The sequence below is a fragment of the Corythoichthys intestinalis genome, chromosome 7, assembly GCF_030265065.1.
Source record: "Corythoichthys intestinalis isolate RoL2023-P3 chromosome 7, ASM3026506v1, whole genome shotgun sequence".
NCBI classification, from domain to species: Eukaryota; Metazoa; Chordata; class Actinopteri; order Syngnathiformes; family Syngnathidae; genus Corythoichthys; species Corythoichthys intestinalis.
Window position 1 is genome coordinate 39,242,603 of NC_080401.1, and position 20,034 is coordinate 39,262,636.

The 20,034-nt window shown below is 39.2% G+C and overlaps 1 long non-coding RNA gene across 2 annotated transcripts in view; it reads left to right on the forward strand.

The window, feature by feature from the left end:
• Positions 1-20,034, forward strand: part of LOC130918850 (uncharacterized) — a 96,285-nt gene that overhangs the window by 70,759 nt on the left and 5,492 nt on the right. For both annotated transcript variants that reach the window (XR_009063845.1, XR_009063844.1), the window contains exon 4: positions 5,894-5,982. This is a non-coding gene — a long non-coding RNA (uncharacterized LOC130918850). The remainder of the gene's footprint in view (positions 1-5,893; positions 5,983-20,034) is intronic.

Sequence of the window (20,034 nt, forward strand, 5' to 3'; positions counted from 1 at the left end):
ATGCTGGTAAAATATTGAAATTGTAATTTTATGGACTCTGATTGTAATTGTTCTTGATGGTGGTGATATCAAATCAAAACCTGTTCGAATTCTCCCCCCTATCCATCCTACACCGCTATCTTTGCTGTCAAACGTGCTAACTAGCTGGAGGCTAGACTGTGCTATTTGCTCAGTAGTCAGCACATCTGACTGCCACAGAGACAGTATGGGTTCAAATCGCATTGGAGTGTGGCGAGAACAAGAATAGGGGCCATAAGGCCGAGTTATACTTCCGCGTCAGACCTGCGCCGTCAAGGAAGACCCGATTTACGACCCTGCGCCGTTGCCTGACGCGCTCTTATTGATTTTTCAAACCCTAGCGTCAGCCTAGCGTCACGTCAACGCATATGACGTGGGGGAAATGGACTGTGATTGGTTCGCTCAGACTGTTGTTTCCGGTACGGTGCGAAATCCCCGCCATTGTGAACATTATTTTTCTACACGCAAAAATGGACCAAGCCGACGGGAGTATCATCGAAGAGCAAGTCCGGTCAAGACATTATTATGATTGCCAAATGGCAAGGTCGGCAATTGAAAAAAAAAAAAAAAAATGGAAGAACCACCGAGACGTGTGTGTTCGGAATCGAGTGGCCACACGAAGCATTGACCCAGTCGGTCAAAAACTGCCAACTTTTTGTCACTTTATGTCGTATGTTTGGTTGGTGCACTTCATCATTTATTGTGTACATATGTTTGCTGTGAGTCTGTGACTTATTTACGTGTCACACTACAAGTATATGAAGAATAAAGCACAGGTTTGGTGTCAAAAGAGTTGTTTTGATCTTTAATTTTCAATAACAGACAGTTAACACACAATACAACATCAAATCAAGGCTCCCATCACAGTTTGGGAAGTTCTATAGACGCCAGAAATCTGCTATGGCTTCCCACTGTCTAGTTGTAGGACACCACAAACAAATCGGGCTGGAGGGCTTTGCAGACCTTGGACGCAGTGCTCGACGCCATTTTGAAGCTAGCCGCCACAGCTAGCTGTCTCCACCCGAGTCTAGAACTCTGTGCAGCATCAAAAGTCGGCCAGTCCGCTTCCAAACCGTCTTCTGCGTCGCTTGCCCCTCAACATTTATATGATCAACATTTATTCAATGTTGATGAGCAGAAGATTTACATTCAAGCGTTCCATTTGGTATTGTTTATTTTTTTCTCCGTTAAACTAGACTAGCGGAAGTCAACAAGTATGCCCAAAACCATACAAACATAACGCCACAACCCTCTAGTGGCTTGGCGGTGAATTACAGAGCAACGCGTTCCCTCAACGCAGAACTATCGAATGCTCATTGACGCCGTAATCACTTCGCTGTCACCGCAACGCAGGAGTATAACTCAGGCTTTATGGTGTCACCACTGTCAGATCGGTTCCCATATGTACTGTTTAGAGTCATTAATTTAACAGTAAAACTTTTACGTTATTTTCCATTGGCAATTTCTGATTAACAGATCTAAGAAGGCTTTCACATGCACAAATGAAATTTAATTTACTGTAGTATGATGCACATCCCTCAAATGCACAAGAGAACTTTATTTGTATATAGTATATAAACTAGTGCTGCAACGATTAATCGATTAACTAGAGTAATTTGACAAGAAAACAGCTTCGAATTGAATTTTGCTGCTTCGAGTATTCGTTTAGAGTGGCATTGTAATGGTTTGCTTGCATTTAGTTTTATTGATTTTGATGGATACACTGTCCTTTAGTGGCAACAGTGAATATGACATAACTCATTTAACATGGCTGAATCTAGCTGATCCCTGTTAAGACCAACATAAGGTAAATTTTTGTTTGAGTTAATATGTTTTTTTTTATGCATTCGTAATTTAGTTTATAGGTATGTTTAGCCGTTTTTTTGTGGGAATATGCGTTCGAACGATTTGTTAAGATCATTGTACAAATATATATAAAAAAAAAGTTAGCATTTAATAACATTTAAGCTTACAGACTTTTTGCTTTGCAAGTTAGTCAATTCTTTTGTTGTAATTAGATCCTCATTTATTTTATTTACACCATTTGAGCTGAAGCGCAAGTATTTTAGTTTATTTTTATATGAAAGTGCAATTCTGCATAGTGTGAAGAAACACTCGGGAATTTTATTTTGTATTCGCAGTTAATGCTCTTTTGAAAGCGCAATCTTTGTTTTACATCTTCTAAAATTTATTCTGCAAGGCATAAAATGTTCCTGATTCGATTATTCAAACTAATGAGTTGATAGAATAATCGACAACTAAAATATTCGAGAGCTGCAGCCCTAATATAAGCCACCGCGTCCACATCGCATTCTGAGAGATTTACATCAAAACACACGCAGATGATTGCAAAAATCCATAAATTAGCCACACTGGACGACATATAAGCCTCAGGGTTGAAAGCAAGATGGAAATGAAGCAATTTAAGATCTGAAAATTTTTTTGGGGGGTGGTGCAAAATGTATTTCTATTATTTCTATATTAACACTTGACTGCCATTGATAGTGTGCAATCCATTTCAGTTGGGAAATGTCTTATTTTATTTCCCAGTTGAGATGGATTGGACGTCTATAACCCTCAATGGCAGGTGGTTATTTAATTCTATTGGTAATCTTAATCTACTGTAATTTGCTGCATTCACCTCTTGGACATTTTAAAAGGGAAAGCAGAAAACAATATGGCGGGATCCGGACCGTTCTCATTCCCCATTATGGGGGGACTTCCACTTCATTAGAAAGAAAGAAAGGTCTTTCGCTCGTCACCTCAACACGCAATGCCTCCTTTTCTCCTCGCCATCGCCTGGAGGGAGTGGGCGTGTGGAGCGATCGTCCACCCGCACAAAACCAGCCTCACCCCCTCCCAGCTTCCTCATCGTCTCAGCTCTCGCGTTGAAATCAAGCTTCACCTTGTGCACCCACCCACTGCTTAAATCCCTATCAGCATGTCAACTTAAATGTCTGCCCAGCTGGGGTTGACACACATGCACACACACACATTGACACAGCACCATCTTTTGCTCACTCCCGGGCTTTAGCCTTCCTCCCCGCTGACCCCTTTCACCTCATCTTTTGCTCCCTTCCCCTTCCCACCGCTTCTCCTCCAACCTACTATAGACTATCGGCACCCGCTTTATCACTTTATTATGATGTTATTATTTATTTCATTGGATTTTTTTTTTTCAAGCGGCTTCCTTCAAACGCTGCTCTGCACCCTCGGGCCGCGCCTCTCCCGCTCACCTTTACATCTCTCTGATTAAAAAGTTGCAGGAACGCTCTATCCTCTAAATTTGTCACGGCAACAACTGCGGGGTCACTTTATCTGCTAATAAAATCAGCAGCTGAAATATCTGCAGTATGAAATAAGGTCCCGTATTTTTCTTAGTTTATTTTTTGATGTACTGCCACCATAAAATATAGTGGGAAAAAACTGCTGTATTTAATCACTTTAAAGCTGAAGTAAGCAATAATTGGCTTCTTTCTTCCCTCAAGAGCTCCACCCAAAGTTATGATATGTAATTTACACACAGCAGAACTTAGGAAGTACTTGTATAGGCAAGGGCGTAGGTTTGCATAGGGACGGTAGGGACATAACACGACCAACTTTTCAGGATGCTCAAATTGTCCCCACCAACTTTAAGTAACCTTATTTGCATGAGATTGCATTGGAATGAGTTTATCACTAGTAGACGTCCAATCCGTTTGAAGTGGGAGGGATGGCCTGGGAGGATGCAGAAATCGCAGACATCAAGGAGTGGTTGAGATTTTCTTTTTCATGTATTTACCCTTTTAAACGTTTTTTTTTTGTCAATTTTTCATTTCGGAGAAAATGCGACAGCAACAAAAAAATACAATTAAGCGATAGTTACGAGGTAGATATCCGTGACTTTTTTACAGACGCCATTTTTTTCATTGTGACATAATTTGTTTAAAAGTTTAAATTATGGGAGTGAATAATTTTTTTAAGTCGTTTTTTTTTTTTTTTTTTTTTTTTTTTTTTAACGAAACATCAGACATCAATTAACGATTCTAAGCTAAAAACGACAAACATTTTGAAAAATAAATATAATTGACTACCTTTGTTTTATGGCTGGGTTGAAACAAAAGGGGATGCGCGACGTCTGTAAACGGGGGTTTTCAGGGTAAAACGGACAAATTAAAAATAGTTCGGGGGCTTAATGCGTCATGAATCTGCTATGGCAGCATATAGACATGTTGTTTTATCAAACACAACAGTTGTTTTGGCTTAAAATACAGCAGTTTCTTTTAAAGAGGATTGCAAGAGCAGAAACTGCTTTTTCAGTCCTGTCTGTGTTTTCCGCCATATAGTATATTTTTTATTTTTAAGGGAGGCTGGAATGGCTCTAATTAGGGTTGTTCCGATCATGTTTTTTTGCTCCTGATCCGATCCCGATCGTTTTAGTTTGAGTATCTACCGATCCCGATATTTCCCGATCCGATTGCTTTTTTTTTGCTCCAGATTCAATTCCAATCATTCCCGATAATTTTTCCCGATCATATACATTTTGGCAACGCATTAAGAAAAAAATGAATAAAACTCGGACGAATATGTACATTCAACATACAGTACATAAGTACTGTATTTGTTTAATATGACAATAAATCTTAAAGATGGCATTTGTATTATTAACATTCTTTCTGTGAGAGGGATCCATGGATAGAAAGACTTGTGACTTTGTATATTGTGACTAAATATTGCCATCTAGTGTATTTGTTGAGCTTTCAGTAAATGATACTGTAGCCATGCCCAAATGCATGATGGGAAGTGGAACCATGACTGCGCGTAGTGCTAAGAATTGATATATCTTCTCTGCGTTTGGAAATAACATAAGGTGTTAAGAAAAAGATCAATTGCTACCTTGCTTCCCCACATTGCTTCCCATGATAATTCTAATCGTAGGGAGAGGGATTGTAAGGCTTTAGCCAATTAAAAACAGGCTCCAAAGGTTGCCAAATTTCACTCTACTCATTTTACGCTGCCTTTTATCTCTATATAGGTAAAACGGTGCCATTACAGAATGAGCGTGACAGTGCGTGAGTGGATCGTGCAGCGCATGCATTAACTGCATTAAATATTTTAACGTGATACATTTAAAAAAAATTAATTACCACCGTTATCGGGATAAATTTGATAACCCTAATTTAAGCCTAAACTAAAGACTCTTGATGAGTGTAACATATTATGTCTGTAACGTTAAATACAATTAGAAAACCATTTAATTAAAAAAAAAAAAAAATTTTTAAAAAGGCATGGCCAATATTTTTTTGCCGATTCCGATACTTTGAAAATGACGTGATCGGACCCGATCAATCCCGATCGATTGGGACATCTCTAGCTCTAATGCCATTTCAATTCATTTAAATATGGAACGATGCTTCAGATTCCCCATTCAAGGGTTGCTAAATATCTGTGCTGACAGCTCATTATGCAGGTCAATTCAACTCATTTAATAACGTTCACAACATTAATTTGATAAAATGAGTTAGGAATACTTAGAATAACAAGTTACTCAGGAGAACCTAAGATTGTGAATCAGGTCTGCTTAATGTAAAGTAACAAGTGTGGTCACGAAACGAATTCAATGGAATTTCAAGGCAACTCTGTTTATCTTTTTTTTACCTTTTTTGCAAGGCGCACATGTTAAGCTGAAATTGTTTTTCAGTTTGGTGTATTTGTATTCAGCTCATCCCCACTTACCATTAACAGCATGCCAGCAGGCAAACTAGCAGTACACCTGGTTAAGAAAGACTCGTGCTTGTGAATAAACCCAATATATATTGTGCGTGTGTTGGGGGGGGGTCTTTGATTTTCAAATGGGCCACGCAGACCCTTTATTTTGTTCTTTTGTTCCTATCAGGCATGCCACGGACAGCACATGAAAGACTATAATGGGGTCCTCGCTGCATGCACGTGGCGAGACAGCAAGGGATGATGGACCATGTGGAGGTGTGTGTGCGATCCTTTTCCCCTCATTGGTGTTCTTCTCTGATCATGTGATCGCCTTGACACCATTATGCAAACACACAGTCAGACACACGCGCACACACACGCAGATTTTAGTTCATTTGTGCTTTTGTGAGTTTGTCTCTCAATGTGCAAGTTCATTGTTATTCATTCGACCCCCATCCTATGATATTTGCCCAGCCCAGGACACATATACATGCTGGCAAGTGCACAGTGCAGTATACAGAAAAATTATCCGAAATCCTTATATTTAATTTTTCATTTATCGTATCACCCTTTGATTACGATGAATTTAGCACGTCCTTCCATTGTGGCCTCCATATCTTAGGTTTGTATTAGGTTCTGATTTGCAGTTAATCAATGGGTGCTTTGAAACTCATAAGGACCTCTTAACGAATAGACACTTGGGTCAGTATGACTCGAAAGTGCCTTTGGTGTCCTCATTAAAGTCACTCATCAGCAGCGTAATGAAACTCTGAGGTTTCAATATAAATGGCCAAATGTTTGCTCAAATACCAATAAAGTATTAAGTAGGGGTGTGAGAAAATATCGAAATGGTGATATATCGTGATACTTTGTATCCCAAAAGGTTATCGATATGCACCTGCCAAAAATAGAGATATCGTTTTAAAATGGTGTGTGTTTAAAAAAAAAAAAAAAAAAAAGGACCAAGAAGTTGCTACCAAAATCTTCCACCATAATAGTGTCTCAGGTAACTCTAGGGCTGCCATTGACAGCGCTCGACGCCCAATCCATTTAGACTGGGAACGCTCGTTCATTCGAAATAGGGCTGCAGCTATCGATTATTTTAGTAGCCGATTAATTGATGAACTATTTATTTCGAATAATCGAATAATCAGATAAGGAACATAAAAAAATTAAATACCTAAGCTGAGCCTCACATGGTATATATAAAAAAAGAGGCTCTATGTACAACAAAAGAACAATTGGCTAACTGACATAGCAAAAATCCGCTAGCTTAAATTCTATAAAATGCTAACACTTTTTCAGTGTTGGGCACGTTACTTTAAAAAGGTAATTAGTTATAGTTACTCACTACTTCTTCCAAAAAGTAACTGAGTTAGTAACAGAATTACTCTACAGAAAAAGTAACTAGTTACCAGGGAAAATAATTATTTCCGTTACTTTAAAAAGAAGTTGTTGTATGTCAAAGAATTTGAAATTTTCCGAGCAGTATTCGAGTCAGTTGAATAGAGAAGAACAGACAGGTAGTTGTGTTATAGAACCTTGTAATATTTATTGCACTTCACCAGCAACAGATTTATCCTTCACTTGAAGTGCAACAAAAATAAACAGATTTGAATTGCTTACCACAGATGTCGACAAAAGCTTTGCCCCGGGACATAAATTACACTTTACATGCACGTTTTTTCCTTTACTTTCAACCAACTTGAAATAGTGTTTATATCTCCACCTCGTATAGGAAAAATTTTCCTCTGAATGCTCTGCCATCATATCCCTCTGCATCTGTTTTGCGTGTGTGTGTTTGCCACACGCGCTGTTCCGGTTTGTGTGTGAAAACACCGGCTCTGACGTTTGTTAAAAAAAAACAAAAAAAACTTTATTAACAATACACGTACGGTATTAGGCTCGAGCGTTGGGGGATCACATGAGATTTGACAAGAATGCAGCCATATTGGAAGCAGGTCTGGCTCGCAGGACATTAAACTTTAACTTGCCACTTCGATAAAGAGACAAATTTGTTACCAAGGCGAAGAACGGATATGTGATCAAACTTCAGGATGTGAACAATGTTGACCCTTACGAGCAAGCCGAAGACAAATGGAGTAAAGATGCCGACGGGCTTCCACAATTACGCGAAATGGACATTCTGCTGTATTTATTGTTTGATGTATGTTACTAAACTCATCAGTGATTCCGAAATTACAATTCGCTACGAACAGTTTTGCTGGTTCTATGTGATCGCCAGTTTGTTTACATTTAGTTCCCTGCTTACTCTCAGTCTTGGTTGGTTCATTGTTGCTTTTGATATCCATCTTACCAAAATCATAGTTTTTATTAGCTTATTTTGTATTTTTTGTTATATTAACGCAATGGCAACAATGAGTTGATGTGTGAATCTGACATTCAGAGAAAAATCTGAATTTTTTGGGGATAAATGGGGAACTCTCAAATGCAACTAATGATACTGACTCACATTTTTTTGTCTCTTGTTTTCTTGATTCGTGGGAAGGTTTTTTCAAGTGTCCCTCAAAAGTAAAAAAAAAAAAAATCGCCTATACATGTCTTTCATTCAGAGCTTTAAGAAGCCGTGTTAAGGGTGCAAGCCAGCTTTAAATCCTTCAAACATGAAGGGGTGGGACTCATAGTGGGAAACACCATTGGGGGGCCTCTAACGTTCAAGTCACGCTCACTTATGCTAAGGGGGGATAACAGAGAGTACAATAGATCCTGAATGTGAGCTAATGATGTATGTCTTTGATTCTGAGCTTGCCTGTGAGAAACCTTTTATTCATAAAGCCAAAGTTGGCATCGTACCTTCTGAATCATTTAAGAAATCAACTAATCGAATGTATTTTCACCACTATTATAGTTAATTTTTTATACAGAAAATCTCTTTCCATACCAGCCAACCACAGCGACAATGATCATTCGTTGTTACTTTTCCACACAGAGATGTCACCATCTTTAAAGGAAATGAGAGGAACTGCAGTGGTTGGTGGCGAATTAACTGTGACAGCGTACCATTAAGTTCAAAGTATAATGACAAACGCGTTTGGGATGGTAATTTGGTAAAAATCTAGGAGCCGTTTACATGGTGGCTCTCCGAGAAGACGAAAAATTTCATGTTTGCATTTATATGGGCCCGTCTCCATTCGAACAATGTTGAAATTCCGCATGAAAAGATGTAGTATTCTCGCCAGGCCCTAGGGGGCAGTGCAGATTTACAAGGTGATAGCGAATGATGCACTTTAGCCCCACCAAAGTTCCTCAGCCCGGAAAAAAATATGCCCGCCCACTCGAAGCGATGGCATTTTTCTTTTGTTCAAAAAGGCACAAAAATGGAAACATTCAACATATTTAATTTAAAAATATTATTAAAACAGTAAATTAAAGCCGATATTCTGCCATATTTGCTGTTTTTAATGTTTAATAGCACTGCTGCACACGCCCAATGTGACGTGTATGAGTGCTGACGTTATCGGCGCGGTGTCGCGCCGCGGGAGCCTTTGATATGCATGCGGAGATAGCCCCCCTCAATTCCTCGCAATCGAATCCTTCATCTTTGGAGGCAGGATTCAGAATTTTTCGTCTTCGCCGACACCATATGCACGCGAGGCAACTCCAAAACACAGTCATTGCATCTTTGTGTCGCAGAGTCGCCATGTAAACAGCCCCCTAGTTCGTAACGCAATTCAAATATCATAATATGCACATAAGCTCGTTACTTTGTATTACTTGAAAATCAAATAAGCTTAGAAAATAGCTAAAATTTGTTGAATTGTGTGTTTTAGTGTTATATCAAGTTAAAATGGGTATTTCAAGGGTTTTCGTCCGAAGACCTTACAGTATATGTTGTGTTTTACTCTCCGCAATTTTTCTTTCTTGGAAGACAATACTTTTATACAATGGTAAAATATAGAAAAATATCCCCACAATAAAATATCGGTTTTGTTATACGGCCCAATGCAATTGTCACGTAACGGTCGATTAAAACAGTCCCTTATCCTCTCACTGTTTTCCTACATCTTAGCCCACAACACTGACGTTTAACTTGTTATATCAAGCCGCTACACTTTCCTTTACGTTGTTGACAGTGGCGTTATTTTTCACTTTCACGTGTCACACTGGGGTCACGCCTTTCATTTTCAACCTCCTCGTGTGGTTTTCACACCACGTCGCACCTTAAATCGCACACGGTATGTGTCGCATACGCTGTTTGTGTACGTGTGCGTATGTCTGCATGCTCACTTGATGTGTACCGTTAAAGCTATTAAACTGTCTGATTTCATCAAACGCATTCAACCATATATGTACAGAGAATAAATGTTTCATGGCAGGCCAAACATTGGGCGCAATGGTTGAAGTAAAAGTAGGCAAAATTTGTACTGTTACTTTAGAAATGGGCTGTTCAAAAAATTCATAATGTCCAGTTTGAGAAAATGTCTTGAAACAAAGGTCTAAATTGTCCTGACAGAAAATTGAGACGTAAACATAAACTGCCAAAAATTTAAGCTCGAATTTGTCCGTCTAGAAAACTGGACTCTAACTTGTCGTGCTACAAAGTTGAGCTGCAAGTTTTCCTGTCAAAAAAGTTAAACTCTATCTTGACTTGTCAGTCTACTGAGCTGTAATTTTCTCCTGCCAGACAATTAATCTCTAAATTGCCTTTCTAGAAAACTGAACTCAAACTTGTCCTACCAGAAATTTGAACTCCATCTTGTCCGTCTTATATAAGTGAGCTCTAACGCATCGTGTCTCAAAATTGAACACTAATTCCTCCTCCTACAAAATATAACTACATTTCCTGCCAAAAAAATTTAACTTTAGTTTACTCTTCTAGAAAACTGACAGAGGTGGGTAGTATAGCCAAAGATTTTACCCGAGTAAGAGTAGCACTTCAAAATTTGACTCAAGTAAAAATAAAAGTAGTTATCCAGTATGCTAGCTTAAATGCTATGAATGCTAATGTATTTACAATTCTCATAGCAAATCGCTCACACATAACTCCAAAAACTGTAGCTCCAAACTAAATTACAAATGCATACACGAACATATATTAGCCGAAACAACTTACAGCCTGATGTGGAGCAAACCAGAGCGCAGCTGTCCTTTATCCATGTCAGACGCTACTCAGTCATACAACACGACAGTCCAGCAAAACCCAACGCTGCTACCAGAGGGAAGTGTATCCTCCATCATTAAACAAAATACTTTTAGACTTTTTTGGATGGTTATTTCCAGATTTATGATTACTTAAAGGGTTAATTCTGATTTATGTGGGAATTCGTATTAGGTCGCCAGCGTAGGAACGGAACTCATTCGTAACCTGGGGACTATCCGTATATAACCTATTACATGACCATATTAGGCTAAAGCAATGCACAAAAATCAACAAATTCCGACTGTGAAAATATATAGAAATGAAACATCATCTGTTCCAAGAACATGAGTGCCCTCTAGCGGATAAAATATATTTTCCAACATGCAATTAAAACGATCAGATCTCCGGTTTTCCGTGTTCTATGTAAATGTAGCGCGTTATTAATAGAGGTCGACCGATATGGGATTTTTAAATACCGATGCCGAGATGGATATATAAAAATTTTTTAAGCTGATTGCCGATATCCGAAGCCGATTTTGAAAGCCGATATTTGAGGCATATTTTAAAATTTCATGATTTGATACACTTCAAAACTGTTCAGATGATGTACAAGGCCCACTCAAATTGTCTCCCGTCTAACTTACAAATTCGGTTCCAAGTGAGGGAATCCAATTAGGACTTGAGAGGGAGCAGGTTGTTTACTTATCGCAAAGTTAGAACTACCTTAAAATGATTTTCGGTTACTAACATTGGCGTTCGCCTCTGGAATGCTATTGACCAAGCACTGACCAGCATAGGGTCACTGAGTGCCTTTAAAAGGATATACAAGGATAGCATTCTGAGTCGCTACCATGATTGACCATAATACTATAAAACTACTGCCACACACACAGACACAACATAGTGTTCCCACACCAAATAAATGATAGGAATGTCAGGGGCGAAGATAAAGTAGTCACAACATAGCATGCCCTAAAAATAAGCCCCGTAGTAAATGCAGAAAATTAACTGCTGACTTGCATACTGTCTACTTGATGTGAACTGTAACAATTGTGTACAATGGAGTTGCTGAACTGGTCGCTGAGTTCTCTGGACAGAATTTAACAATGCGATCTACATCGAGCCAACGCCAATGTCCGGCCAACACTTTCACGTCTGGACTCACAAATCTGACAATCACGCTAATCGATGAACTCACAAAGGATCGACAACTTTACCAAAGTGTTACATCCAATCAGTGACTTTTGGGTAGAAAATTCATGTGAAGCCAAAAAAAAAAAAAAATGCTCATGTATCACAATGTATAATGCTACCATGTATTGACTGTGAATCCTTGGTTGGTTGAAGGAGACAGGACTTGATAAGCATATGCTTCTCCCGTCAGCCCTTGTCTTTTTTCTTCGGTTTTGTTTCTCCGGGTTAATCCTACAGTATCACAAAGCTTGTAACTGCATTGATGACCTGAGACATAAACGATTAATTTTGTGGAGTGGTACCAAACCAACTATCGCAGCACTACGTTTTATGATTATACACACTCAGAAAGAACAGTACATTATTCTCAAAGAACTAAACAGATTAGGACGTCATGTGAGATGTAAAAGAGAATGAGAGTTTAAGAGGATGCTCGCCATGCTAATACAAATTCTACGCTAACGCTACGAGTTACATTTAGAGTGTAAGGATCACTAAGTAAATGCCTAAAAGGCTAAAGCAACATTGTTTATTCTCTCATGCAAGATAAAAAAAAAAATCTTACAATATTTACAAAACAGGCAAGCCTGATGCTTCCTGTAGCAGCCTGTCTTAAGCTGTTGCAGAGTGGTTCCGGGGTCCTACCATCAGTCTGCCGTGGCCACAGTTTCCCACACAAATGCCTGATCAAAATCCTTTTTAATTGGCTTTTTTGTTGTTAATCAGCCAATTGCTGATGATGGGAAGAGGCCCATATATCAGCCGGCCGATATATCGGTCGACCTCTAGTTATTATATACCCACCTCTGAATACTGAACACTAATTTGTCCTGCCTATAAATTTAGCTGTAACTTTTCTCCAGCCAGAAAATTGAGCCCTAAATTATCCTGCCAGAATTTTTTCGTCATCTTCAGATTTTGAGGGACTATTCTTCATGAAAACCTTTTTGTCTCATACTCGATTGGCTGAGTGATGTCAAGTAGAATTGCTTGACTCGCATATCTTTAGTCTATACCAGGGGTGTCCAAACTTTTTGCGAAGGGGGCCAGATTTGGTGTGGTAAAAATGTGGGGCGCCGACCTTGGCTGACGTCCTTTACGCAGAACAATATATTTAAGCAAATCTTAGCAAGCCATTCTGTGTGTCACATTTGTTTTATTATATTTTTTAAATTAATAATTTCAACAATCTCACAACTAGCGTTCTCTTTCGACTCTTGGGCTCTTGCGAAATACTGCTGCTGTGAAATTAAACTAGCTTCAAAAGTTGCTTTAATTTCTCGCTGCATATCTTCCCTGTAATCTTGTCATACATGTTAGCGTGTCTTGTTTGGTAATATCGCCTCACATTGAATTCTTTAAAAACAGCGACTGTGTCTTTGCAAATGAGGCAGACACAGTTGTTGCATATTCTATTGAAGAAATAGTCCAATTTCCATCTATTCTTGAAGCGTCAGCCGTCGCAGTCAACTTTTTTTTTTGTTGGTTGTCGCCATTTTAGAAAATTGGAAGTCAAGGATCACACGGGGTAATGTTGCTTAGAGTGCTGCTGCCTTTTAGTGGGTAATTGAGGAGCAGTATTTAGTGTGTAGGCTACTTCATATGCTGGTAGCAGTACTGCTGACCAATTTATTAAGTCTGTGTGCGGGCCAGACAATATTGATCTTATGACAGAGGCTGGGGGCCGGATGAAATTTGACCACGGGCCGCATTTGGCCCCCGGGCCGCACTTTGGACATGTCTGGTCCATACAGTATGTTTTGTAACTACTTTAAAGGCTTTGTTTCATCTTCTGGTAGGCTTTGAATCTGAAGCTCACAGATAGTCCTACTGATCGACTTAGCAAAGACATTAGACAATAATGTTTTTTTTTAATCAATTATATTATGGAGTGGGCCATCCCAAAACCAAACGTCACTTGGACGTGAGGTGGAAAGTGTAGCCTAAATGGCTAGTTGAGACCCCTCCCAGGTACCTCTGCTCCACACTGCTCTCACTTCCCCCCAAAAATCTGTACCCCTCACTTCTCAGGCCCATTGATGGGGTCCCACCAGACACCCTTCACTCATCAGCCTCACTCTGCATAAATAACAGCCAGCAACCCAACCTCCCATGTGTTTCGTCCCATCTCCCAATCTGCTGCCCCTAAGCCCCCTCCAGGTCTCACAGCCACCCCCCAAAGGATCCCCTCTCTTCAAATCCAGCACGTTACGCCCATTTCCTCTCTGGCGGCTCCTCACTTTTTAGCTCTAAATCTCCAGCTCCCTCCCCGCTTTGGCTCTCCATCGCCGCTCGTCCCGCTCGTCTCCTACTCCTATTCAGCAAGGATTTTGTTTACATCTGTCTTACTAATCACCACCAGAGCCTCACTAGACCTCACAGATGTTGTAATAATGCAGGGGGATTAACAGGTTTAACACTCGGGCTTATTTAGGGGAGTTTCTCCCCTTCTGTGGTCGGCTCCTCCGCTGTTTGACCTCTTATTTCTGAGCTGGGATTCAGCAGCCTCACACTACTTGGATTTGACTTTCTGTCCAAAGAGTCTCGCTTGCTGTAAATTGATCACAGATTGGATTAGAGTGAACCCTGTTTTATCGCAGGGGATAGTTTTCAGACCACATTTAACAATTTATAGGGCACTCATTGAACTCATTGGTTGACGGCACTAGCTATCCAATCCATTCTGACTGTCAAAATGGATTGGATGTCTAGCGCCACCACTGGCAATGAAAGATGAGCATTCTGTCACAGTGTTTGTTTTGTTGACTATAATTTGTTTGTGCTTCCTTGTGTCTCATTCTGTCTTGTTTCCTTTGTGTCTGTTTTGATTGAACCAATCATGTCACCTGTTACTTGGCGTTTGGCCAATCAACTTCCTCTCTACTTTTGGTACTCACTATCTCGTTTCGTTACCCCTGTTTTTAAGCTCCCAGTTTTTGTCCAGTCTTTGTTGGTTGTCATGTTTGTGTTTTTGTTTATAATTTGTTTTTCGATACTTTGGTTGACCACCTGAGTTTTTGTTTGTACTTTGTTTTTTGTCTGAATGTTTTGGGGAAAAAAAAAAGTTTCATAACCCTGCCTTGCTTCCCTGATTATGTTCACTTAGGTCCACGCCTTCTTAAGGCTGATTTATGCTTCCGCGTAGCTGTGATGGCGGACCTTCGCCGTTAACACAGACCAGATTTACAACCCTACAACGTAGCCTGACGTGCACCTCCAAAAAATCCTGACTACACGTCACACCAACGCACGTGGCTTCAACGTCGAAGGACTGTGATTAGTCCGCTCAGAACGTTGTTTCCGGTTCAGCACAACAACACCGCCGTTTTCAAACATTCGCAAACGTGTTCTGTCTCACCTACGCTTCAACATTTGTATAAGGCGGAAAACATTCAGTTGACTTGAACTTCTGCTCTGAGACCCCCAATTTGGCCAAATTACAAAATTGTCCGACATGCATGAGTGATACATCATTGGAAAGCTTAAAATCTCAATTTTCTGGGGGAAGAAAAATTTTGAACAGGAGGGCATTTTAAAAAAAATCTATCTGGAGGTGAGAGGACATGAGAGCAGAATTACAGATGACAAGACTTTAAAGAGATATTATCGCGTACTTACCTCTTTTTGATCCAAAAACTCCATGTAGCATGTATCACTGAGTGTCAAGACACAGCTGTGAATGGCCACAGCTGGATTTTGGGGGGATTTTATGGGTGAAACATGGCAATATAACAAGGGTCACGATGCAGAAATCGCAGACATAAAGGAGTGGTTGACATTTTATTTTTCATTTATTTATACTTTTAATCATTCTTTGGACTTGCTTCCTTAGCTCTACGAACCAGTAGCAATTTAATTTCGTGATGTTTTCAGTTTAATTTAGCTATTTCCAGCTTGCTATGTTGATAATTGCCATGTTTGTTTACCGCTTTTTGTCTTACTTTGAAGAAAAAGGAAGTGACGATCGGCCCGCCATAATATTTACGTCATCAGCCATCATGCTGTGACCCGTGAACTTAACGCAAACAGCTTCCCAGGAAAGTCCTGGACGTTATACTATGACCCTTGAAATGTTCGGGTAATCTCTGTGTCAGTAGACCCGGGAAATTGCTTTCACATACAAGGCCTGCCCGGTTAAATCCTGGGATTTAAACTGTGTTCAGGTGTATGTGAAAAGGTCTATACTTATAGCTCTCCCATTGGTTATTGTCCAGCATCTTCCTGGCATCCAATTGGCTAAGAGGGGCCTTTACTGTACTGGCAGGCAATGAGTCAAATATAGGGATGGGAATTGATAGGATTTTTACGATTCCGATTCCATTATCGATATTGCTTAACGATTCGATTCTTTATCGATTCTCTTATTGATTCTAATTTCGGGAAAAGGAAGAACAAACATTTTGATTGGCATCGAGTTTGTTTAATTAGAAGTCACAACCTTACAAACTCACAACGAGGTCAAAAGAGGCCCAAAGCCTCAATGTTACCTGTGGCAATAAGTGGCAAATGCACAAGAATGTGTAACATTTTACTGAAACATTTTTCTAAAAGAAATAAAAAATATTGGTATATATTGGCATATAGGTCGTTGTTCTGCCTTTGGCAATATGTGTTAAAGCAGGGGTCCCCAAACATTTTGCTGTGAGGGCCACATAACTTTTCCCTTCTCTGATGAGAGGCCGGGGTCAGTTTGTAACAGAAAAATTGTGACGATTGCAGGAGTGCGTAAATGTAAAAGAATTATTGTTTTTCAGAAAGCCACAATCAAATAACCCTCTGTGGATTCTTCACGGAACAAAAGTAAATAAAATAAAAATAATAATATGATAATAATAAATAATAATAGCACTGTTAATTAAATAGATAATAACCAAATAACCCTCTCGGATTTATTCACTGAAAAAGGCCAGGAAATAAATAACACTACTGAGGGAGAAAAAAAACAAAAACAATTCAAAATGCTCTCTGGAATTGTTCAGGGGGCCGGACCCAATATGGAGCCGCGGGCCGTAGTTTGGGGACCCCTGTTTTCACTTACCAGGTTATTGAAATGCGGACCTTTGAGTTTTTATGGCGCTTTCACGCTCAAGTGGTGGTGCCCTTGCGCTTCCTCACGCGAAGAAGAACGCGCTCACGTGAAGAAGAGCATGCTTACACGCGCAGAAGAAGAAATGCTGCATCCAAGCGAGTGAGCGAGTTAGTGAGAAAGGGAAACACTGCCACGAGCCTACGTTCTTTGTTAATGTTTGTAAAATATCTACAGAGGCAACGCCTGTATGTATCGTCTTCTGTGTTGTTGTTGTGTGTTTCCACTCACGATCGGACGCTTAAATCCAGTTGTGTAGTGGTTTAAACGATGTGTTAATGCTAGCGAACGCATGCTAACTGTTTGTTATGACTGTGTTAACAACTAATCATCGCTGATTTACGTTGATGCAAACCTGTTTGTTATTGGGGACAAAATTGTTGTTGTTTCATTTCTATTTTTAGTTTCAAGTGATGGTTGAATAAAGTCAGCAAATTATACCAACGTCTTCTGCATCGTCATTTGGGAGTTTAGCTAGCTGTATAGCCAGGACTGAGCCTTTGCGTCTCGGTGAGGACAGTGCGGTCTATTCCCTCCCGATGCAGTTATCTCCACCTTGCAATGACTGCGAGTCGCTTTGTTTTAATTTTTCCTCGTGAAGTGAAGACACACTTTCGAGCGTTCGAACCTACGTTTTGTTTACGGCGGCAATGCTCGTGCTGAACTATCGTAACCTTTCATTTTCACCCTTTTTCCTGGTGAAGTGTAGCCAAACTTTGGAGTGAGTGGCTCTTGGCGCCATGCTAGTTTGATGCGTCTGGACAACAAGACACGTCACGACGCAATATGAGTTTTTAGGGATCGTTAAAGGGATCGTTAAGGCTTTTTCATTGTGATGTCGAGGCCTCGAAACACTCGGAACCGGTTCGGAACTGGAATCGGATTTCGATTCCCATCCCTAGTCAAATACTAAGAAATTAAACAAAAAAAAAGAACCCATAAACTTTAGAGTGTTACTGACAGCCTTAGGCAGAGTGTATTTCTGTTTTCGTTCATTTTATAATTGTCATAATATTATAATTGTCAAGAGTTAAAAGTTTTGGTACCAAGTCCAACTTTGTTTGCTAGTTGGCGAAATTCTTCCAAATTCTGCATTGAAGGCCCACTGCAGTCTTGACTGTGTTCAAGCATATTCCAAGATGCAATGTGACTTGGATATTTTGACATTTTGACTGGGAGGTTGGCAGCGATGGATTGGACGTCTAGCACTGTCAGCGGCACTGAAACATGAGCATTCACAGCCAGTCATCAAAAATAATATTTGGTCCTGGCTTGTAATAGATTTATTTGTGTTGATTTTGTCTAAACTAAATGAAAAAGTGCAAATAAAAAGGTAAAAGTTTCTTTTTGCTAAAATTGGAGGCTAGATTCAACATTTCCGATTTTATGTCCTAATTATGCAGCAAATATTTATGTTAAATGTCATTTGTCCGTGTTTCAGGTCAAAGTAAGTCTATAAAATAAGGAGGAAAATGTACAAATATACTGTATGTATATGGCGGAAAACACTTAGGTGACTTGAAGTTCTGCTCTGAGACCCCCAGTTTGGCCAAATTTCAAAATTGTCCTATATGCATGTGTGATACATCATTGTAAACCTTAAAATCTGTATTTTCTGGAGGGAGAAAAATTTTGAACACCTTAAAAGTAAGCCGGATCAGGTGAGTGAAAAATACACATTTTCGAGACCTCTGAAATTTTCTTTAAGTGTCTCATTTAAAAAAAAGGTTTTGGACACCCATCCTGGTACATAATAAATAACAAAACTTCAAGATGACCCCCCTTTGTCTGCCCAAGTCTTGGATAATCAATATGCATGCATTACGACATGTAGGTGGATGTACAATAATAAAGGAAATTGGTGTGTGACAAAATGTAGATTTAATTTAGCCCTGTGTTTTAAATAAACATGGCTAAACGAGGAGTCAGCTGTATATTTAATGATAACTTTACTGTATACATTTTTTTATTTGGCTTGATTTTAATCTGTGCTAAGAAAAAACATTTCCAGGGGAATACAATTTTTTTTGCGATAGTTATTTGGTAGATATCCGTGACCTATTTACAGACACTATTTTTTCATTGTGAAGTAATTTGTTTAAAAGTTTAAAAAATGCGAGTGAATAAATTTTTAGTCGTTTTTTTTTTTTTTTTTTTAACTAAAAATTAGACATAAATTTGTGATTCTAAGCTAAAAATCAATATATACCGGTATATAACATAATAATAATAATATAATATAAATGAATATTTTGAATGATAAATATAATTAATTACTTCTTTTTATGGCTGGGATGAAACAAAAGCGGTTGCGCAGTGTCTGTAAACAGGTGTCTCCAGGGTAAAACGAACAAATTAAAAATAGTCCGAGACATAACGCACCATGAAACTCCTATGGCAGCATATATATAGACGTATTGTTCTATCAAACAACAGTTCTTTTGGCCTAAAATAAAGCAGTTCATTTCAAAGAGGGGCGCAAGAGCAGAAAAGGCTTTTTCAGCCTTGGGAGTGTTTTCCGCTATATACGTATAAAATTCCAAAGTTATGACCACCAACCTAAACTTTTTGGGAAACAAAAGTGGTTTTAATCTGCCAATGCGACAAAACAAACTAGGAAATCCCACTTAGAACATGTGTACAAAATCTATGTTACATGGTGAATTGGACATCTACATCATTGGCAGGCAATGGGTTGCAGTGAATAACATTTCTGAACCTGAAAAGAGAAATGTATGATATATCAAATATTCTCTTTTAATATTGTCAAAATAAAAGGTTATTTCAACAAGAATTGCCCAAATTATTGCAAATTTTTCGTTTACATAAGTGAGCAGAAAAAAAACTGTTATGTGTATGAGTACAGTGTACAGTGCGGATAATCCTGCATTTGTTGTGTATTTTGTGTAGCTTCCTGTCCCCCCATGACGATGCCCCTCTGCTCCCC